Genomic DNA, 7,372 nt, shown 5'->3' with positions numbered 1-7,372 from the left:
GCTGAACCGTATTGATCTCCCGTTCTGTTAGCTTCTGTTTTCTCTTGGACTCATAAGCCAGGGTTCCGCCGAAGATGTGATTAAGTTCTTTGCGATGATCTTGAAAACTAGTCGGGGCATCATCTTCATCATCTTTCTTCTTTGATGTGCCCTGATCTCCGTCCGCAGGTTTGCGTGCGTTCTTGACATATTGCTCCACGAACTGTTTGTAGACGAAGCAATTTTTGGCCACGTGGTTGGAATTGGGATGATGCGGACATTGAGAGTTCATTATCTTGTCGAAGGTGTTGACGCGGGGATGTTGTCGGGAAGATGGAGAGGTGGTCGCCACAAGTTCTTCGGGCTTACGCTTGCGATCCTTGTGGTTGTTACTTCCACTCCCCCTTGCAGTCGGCGTGTCCTTCTTTGGCTTCCAAGTGGTGCCCGACTGTTTGGACGCGGTGATAGCATCTTCGGCTTTGGCATACTCGTTGGCTTTTTCAAACATCTGCTTAACCGTCCTGGGAGGTTTACGTCCGAACTTGCTGACTAGGTCCTCGTGGCGAATGCCTTTAGTGAAGGCGGCGATGATGACGTCATCGGTGATGTCGGAGATTTTGTTGCGTTGTTCGGAGAAGCGTCGGATGTAATCTCGAAGGGATTCTCCAGACTTCTGAACGACGTTGTAGAGGTCAAACTGTGTGCTGGGGCGTTCAAAGGTACCTTGGAAGTTGGCGATGAAGTGATCATGAAGTTCCGCCCATGATCCGATCGTGCCACGAGGTAGTCCGTGGAGCCAGGATCGGGCGGAGTCTGCTAGGGCCATAGGTAGATAGTCTGCCATGGCCTTGCTGTCTCCTCCTGCTACGCGGATTGCGAGTCCATAGACGGTGAGCCAAGACTCCGGATTAGTGGTGCCGTCATACTTCTCGATTCCGGTCGGCTTGAAGCCGACTGGCCAATCCACTCGACGCAGGTCATTAGTGAAGGCAGCTACTCCATCCACGTCGTCGTCGTAGCAATTTGGTGAATGGCGGTGACCTCGTGCTGCGTGGCGCTGGTTGATCGTGTCGCGAAGGTCGACGGGGTGCTGGCGAGGTGGAGAATGAGGCCGTTTAGCTCGGCGTTCCCTGTGACGTTCGGGAAGCGAGTGAACAGATCGTTCGTCGTGACCCATGTTCCTGCGACTAGATCCTGTGCCGGTGACGCTGAGGCTTGGCTGATGATGAGGGACTTGGCTACCAGTCGGGGTGCGGGTGCTTGCGGAGTTGGCTGGAACCGAGGCAGCGATCATGGTCTTCGTCTGGTTCAGGATGTTGACAACATGATCGGCTTGGTTGAGTGCGTCTTCCTTGAGGAGGCTGTCGAGGAGAGTGATTGCTGCAACCGCGTTCTGCTGGGGGGTGCGAAAGACCGCTGTCCCGTCGACGTCTTGTTGCCCAATGAGCTCTCTCGCTCGGCGCCCGGATTCCAAGGCGCGGTGCCGTCGATCTTCAGCCTCCTTTGCAATCCGTTCGCGATCTTGTTGCTCACGCTGCAGTCGTTCTCGCTCCTGTCGCTGTCGCTCTTCCTCCAGTCAGCGACGTTCAGCTTCTTGCCGTGCGTGATCTTGGTCTGCTTCTCGGGCTCGACGCTTTTCTTCCGTTTCGTTGTCAGCCATGAAAACGCCGAAGAAGAGGGGCGTGTAGTTATCCTCATAGCTGTCGTCGAAGTTGTCGAAGTCGCCGTGGTCGTAGTGGTAGCCGAAGTCGCCGTAGTCGAGGATCTCGGTTGGTCGAGAACTGACGCCGGGGGAGCTGAGGTAGCCATCCAATTCTTCCGTCGAGACTGTCCTAAGAGGTTGGAGTATAACGCCAACCTCCCTAGATCTAGACTGGATCGGGGCTGATGCCGGAGCTCGCCTAGATCTCCGAGTGGGAGATGTTTTGGCTATGAAGACGGCGGCCAAGTCATCAGGAAGTTTCATCAAGATTGAGGGATAGGTCCCGTCGTCTTGATCTGGTCGCAGAAAAGTAGATTGGATCTCGTCCGAGTGGTTTGAAGCCGACTCGGGAGAGATGGTCTTGGAGTAGGCCTTGGCCGAGTTCGGAATACCGAATGGCACGGGGACCTGGTCTTTCCCCGACTGGTTTGAGTCCGAGTCAAGGATAGAGATCTTGCCGAAGTCGTTGGTGATGAAGTTGAGGCTGCCGAACTGGAACGTTTGCCTGGGAGGGAAGGCAAAGTCGTCGATGCCAGAAACGAAACCCATCGCACTTAGTCGGCGAGAACTTGACGCTACCCCTACCTGGCGCGCCAACTGTCGAAACAAGATTTCGGCAATAATAAAAGGGTTGGCTATCAAGCTAGGAAGGTGGATGGGTTTGGAGACAAGGGATTTTATACAGGTTCAGGCCTTCTTATTCAAGAAGTAATACCCTACTCCTGTCCGGGGATGATTCCGCCGAGTGTGTTATTGATTGTATGATTGGGAGAAAAGAATCGTGCCCCAAGAGGCACACGGACCCTCCTTATATTGGGGAAGGGATCCGTAAAACAAGGTACAGTCCATATCCTAACGGAATATGGGATTATAGATAAAATACAATCGTAGCCGACTAGGATCCCTGGTATTTTCTTGACATACAAGTTTAGAATCTAACCCGAGTCCTCATAAAGATATTCTATCTATATTTGGTACCATATATCCGACTAAAGTATAACTGTCATGCAGATATGGGGTATCCATAATCTCCACACTTATATAAATAAAAAGGTCTTTCACAGATAGCATAGTCTAGCAGCGAAAGAATTTTTTTTGGAAACTGAAAAGATTTATTCATATTAGAAACATAGTATATGGTTTGTCACGATCCGCCAAGGAAATTCAATTCAGGAAGGGATTTAGGAAGCACGAGAAGAGGAAGAAGACGGAATCAGACAGAGACAAGAGAATATTGAGCAGGTAGAGACAAGATTTGAATTGAGTTAGGATATTTTCTGTTGCAAGCCATCTCTCCTCTGCTGACCTTATATAGCACAACACGATTAGATCTCACTCACTGACACGGCCACGTCGTCGACCCCGACCCCGACTCTGAGTCCCGCGGCGGCGGCGCCCAAGGCGAAGCCGGCGGCGAGCACGGGGCTGTGGGACGTGCTGGCGTTCAGTGGGCCGGTGCCGGAGCAGATCAACGGGCGGCTGGTGATGGTGCGGTTCGTGTCGGCGCTCGCCGTGGAGGCGTCGTGCGGCGCGAGCTCTTGGAGGAGGCCAGTAGTGTGTGTGTGTGGGGTTGGGGGGGGGGGCTCGCGTGGTTCGCCGCCACCGCCGCCGTTCGTCTGTCCCGCCGGCCGCGCCCGTCCCGCTCGCCCGTCGCGTGGTTCGCCTCTGCCGCCTCTGTGTCTGCGTCCCGCGCCGCCACCCGCACCCACCTCCATCCGTCCCCGCGCCAAGGGGCGCTTGCTCGTCGTGGCCGCGGCCGCCTCCGCCGCGTCCCCCGCCTGCGCCGACCGACGATAAAGCGAGAGGAATAGTGAGGGAGAGTGAGAGAGAGAAGAGAGAGGAAGAGTGAGAAAGGAGTATGATAGGTGTCGAAACAAGATTTCGGCAATACTAAAAGGGGGCGGCTATCAAGCTGGAAAAGTGGATCGGTTTAGAGACAAGGAATTTTATACAGGTTCAGGCCTTCTTAATCAAGAAGTAATACCCTACTCCTGTCCGGGGATTGATCTGCCGAGTATATTATTGATCGTATGATCTGGGAGAAAATCGTGCCCCTAGAGGCACCCGGACCCCTCCTTATATAGGGGAAGGGGTCCGTATTACAAAATACAATCCATATCCCTAAAGGAATATGAAGTTACAGATAAAATACAATCGTAACCGACTAGGATCTCAGATACTTCCTTGACATACAAGTTTAGAATTTAACCCGAGTCCCTCTAAAGATATTCTATCTACACATGGCACCCCATACCCAGTCGGACTATACATACCGTGTAGGTATGGGGTATCCATAATCTCCACAGTAGCCCCTGAGACCTTTACAGTCGACGAAATAGCCTTCTCTCGGAGCGTATCCAATTTCTTCTGTATTGATCTCCCGAGTACCAAAGTTAAAGACTGTGAAGGGCTGAAAATAGAAAAAATCAGGTGCATCGACTAGATGCACGTAATTAGGTGTAGCCTCCGACTATGTGATTAGTTAAAAACTAAACATATAGTCAAGGTGCAAATAACATCCATCCAAGTGGTTTTACAACCGAATTAACCAAAATATCATACTGCTAAGCACATGCAACGTTTAATAAAACGTCTAGCCGATTGCTTTATCTTTAATATACCAAAAAGAGAGATATAAAGAGGCCCGAGTAGAAAATACTCTAAAGGTCCATAAATCAACACATATGACAAGAATCCGAGTAAAAACTCAAAAAGATCTATCAAATGTGGTATAAATGTGATATCATGAAAATTGATGAGTCTAAATAGCCTAGGCTATGACTCACGCCATAATCAAAATAAGCATGTAACATGCCAAGAGAATGACTGTTCAAAAACCAGTCATCTCAACAAAACCCGAACAGCTTTTGCAGCTTAAAAAGGCTTACAAAATTAGTATAACACTTTTCTGTTGGGCACCTTTTTATTTGCATCGTAGTAATTCCAAAGAATCATCTAACCGCGTCAAAAAGGATTTTAACAGCATCGGGCTATACTGTCGTGAGCAAGTGTTGCCTAAGTCCCTAAGGATCACAACTTGTCACGTTGGTAATAGAATCGGGCTGAAGTACTGTATAGGCCCAGGCCCATTAGCACTCTTGATACCCTAGCGAAATAAACGCCGAAGTCAGAGCGTCGTTTCGTCTTCCCCGCCGAAACTCTCGCCACTTTCCCCATTCTCTGCTACAGTGTGAAACCACATCGGCGAAAGCTAGGGTTCACAAATCCACTCCGATCCATCCTCCAGAGCTCCACAAAAACCCTCCGCGCAACCACCGCATCGATCCCCCATCCATTCCCGGCCATATTTCGGACCAAATCGCATCATCCAGTTCGTATTCATGGCGGAAGAGAAAGAAAGCTTCGAGAGTCAGTGGGCACCCTCCGATGTAACGGAGGAGAACCTGAAGGAGATGGTGGCGCACGGTGTTCTTCCAGCGAAAGAGATAATTGGATGGCGTCCCGCATACGGCGAAGCATTCCCGACCCCTGACACACATGAAGTCGTGGTATTTTCTCATTTCTTCTATGGCGGATTTTCTCTTCCAACCTCAAGATTCTTCCGGTGGATTTTGGATTTCTATGGGATTAGTTTGCATCACCTAAACCCGAATTCCATAGTTCATATTGCCAACTTCATACATGCCTGCGAAGCTTTTTTGGGCGTCAGGCCGCATTTTGCCCTATTCCGCCATATCTTCTTCCTCAAACCCCAACCGAACAAGAGCAAGCCATGCGTAGTTGGGGGAGCTGGATTTCAACTGAGGGGAACTCTGAGCCAAAAATATTTCTCCCTGCCGTTCAAAACCTCAAACAAAGGCTGGCATGCAAATTGGTTCTATGTACAAAACCCCGAGCCTGCACTCCCCGAGTACTCCTATCTTCCTCCGGTTTATCAGGACAATTGGAACTCAGTTCCAATGGGAGAGGAAGCTGCTCAGGCGCTTGCCCTGATGGACCGTATACTGAAGCTGAAGGAGCAAGGTCTGCAAGGAGAACAGATCACCCGGCATTTTATCAAGAGCCGGCTAGCTCCAATTAAAGAGAGATCCCGTACAGCCTTTGAGTTTGACGGCAAGCATGACCCGAACCGTGAAGATCCAGACTCTCTTGATTTTAAGGTCATGAAGTAAAGAATGTACAAAATCTTCTCAAACGCTATTGTGGTTAGCTGTTCGCACTTACTGCCAGTGGTGCCATACAACGCCTTCAATCCTCCTCCACCGGTATGTATTTAAACATTTCAGCATTTTTCAAAAGCATGCTTTTATGTTCTGTTAAGCTTATTGAAAGTTCGAAATATCATGCCTAGGAATTCGCTTTGATGAAGTCGGATCCTCCAATTGCTCAACGCCGATCACCCCGCCGGCAGACTAGTCAGGCGAGTGGAGGACCAAAAATTCGGTCTGATACTCAACCAAACACCTCGAAATCAACTAACCAGTCAGACTCCCGCAAGAGGAAATTGGTTCTGAGTGATGATGAGGGTGATGATGCTGAAAAAACTGGCAACAAAGAGCCGACTGGAAAACAACCAAGGCAAACTAACCCAAAGAAGAAAATATCCAGTCGTCCTATGCCGAAAATCAGGAAATCTTCCAGGTACAAATCATTTGGCTATCTTCCTTATATTGCTGCTCTCCCACTATTGAAATAGCACTGATAGCATAACTCCAGGGATGCAGTCGGTCGAAAACTCGTGCTTTTATTCCTTGGAGTACCATGCCATTGACGCGTTCAACTTGTCCATTGCTCATAGGGTGCGCTACGGAGGCATAACAAATTTTGATGCCGAAGTCCTCACAGAAATCTTTAAATACTCCACCCGTGAATTGAGTGCCGTTATCCGTAATGATCCTGTTGGGTACCCCAAACCGGTGCACAATGTTGATGAAGAAATCTCTAGCCTTGTCTACCGTGATTGTGATGACCGGTTTGGCTTCAATCCACTTGGAAAATTTGTCAACAGCCACAAAGAGGTGAGTATAACCACCGACTGCCTTTTTAAACGGGCCGACCATGTCGAGCCCCCAAACCGCAAACGTCCAGGACAACAGGATGGTTTGCAACTCTTGAGCTGGTAGATGAGTTTGTCGGGCAAAAAATTGACAACCCTCACATGTTCGCACAATTTTGTGAGCGTCGGACACAATGGTGGGCCAGAAAAAACCCTGCCGATAAGCCTTGCCAACGATGGTTCGTGCAGCAGCGTGATTGCCGCAGATGCCTGAATGTATGTCCTTTAGCAATTGTCTTCCCTCCTCCAAAGACACACAGCATTGCAGGATTCCCGATGGACTTTTCTTGTACAGCTCGATCTCGTGAATGATATAGAGTCTGCTGCGCCTGGAGATCCGTTCGGCTTCATCTTTATCTTGAGGGATTTCTTGTTTGGTCAAAAATCTTATGAGGGGCTCTCTCCAGTCGGCTTCAATCATACTTACGTCGTGAGTGTCCGTGGCCTCAATTTTTTCTTTCCTTGGTACGGTTGGTTCGTAGAGATGTTCAACAAACACGTCGGAAGGAGCTGCTTCTCGTTTTGAACCAAAATTAGCCAGTCTGTCGGCTACCTCATTATTATGTCGAAGAACATGGGTGAGCTCAAGTCCATCAAATTTGTCTTCCAACTTGCATACCTCCTGCCGGTAGGCGGTCATGTTATCATCAAGGCAGGACCATTCTTTCATGACT

At 49.5% G+C, this 7,372-nt stretch overlaps 1 pseudogene; it reads left to right on the top strand.

Annotated features, from left to right (window-relative positions):
* Positions 1–1,009: 1,009 nt before the first annotated feature.
* LOC127784694 (uncharacterized) lies at positions 1,010–3,492 on the top strand (annotated as a pseudogene).
* Positions 3,493–7,372: the final 3,880 nt, after the last annotated feature.

Source organism: Oryza glaberrima, chromosome 9, assembly GCF_000147395.1.
Source record: "Oryza glaberrima chromosome 9, OglaRS2, whole genome shotgun sequence".
NCBI classification, from domain to species: Eukaryota; Viridiplantae; Streptophyta; class Magnoliopsida; order Poales; family Poaceae; genus Oryza; species Oryza glaberrima.
Note: the sequence above shows the minus strand (reverse complement) of the source record. Positions and strands in the feature narration are given on the sequence as shown.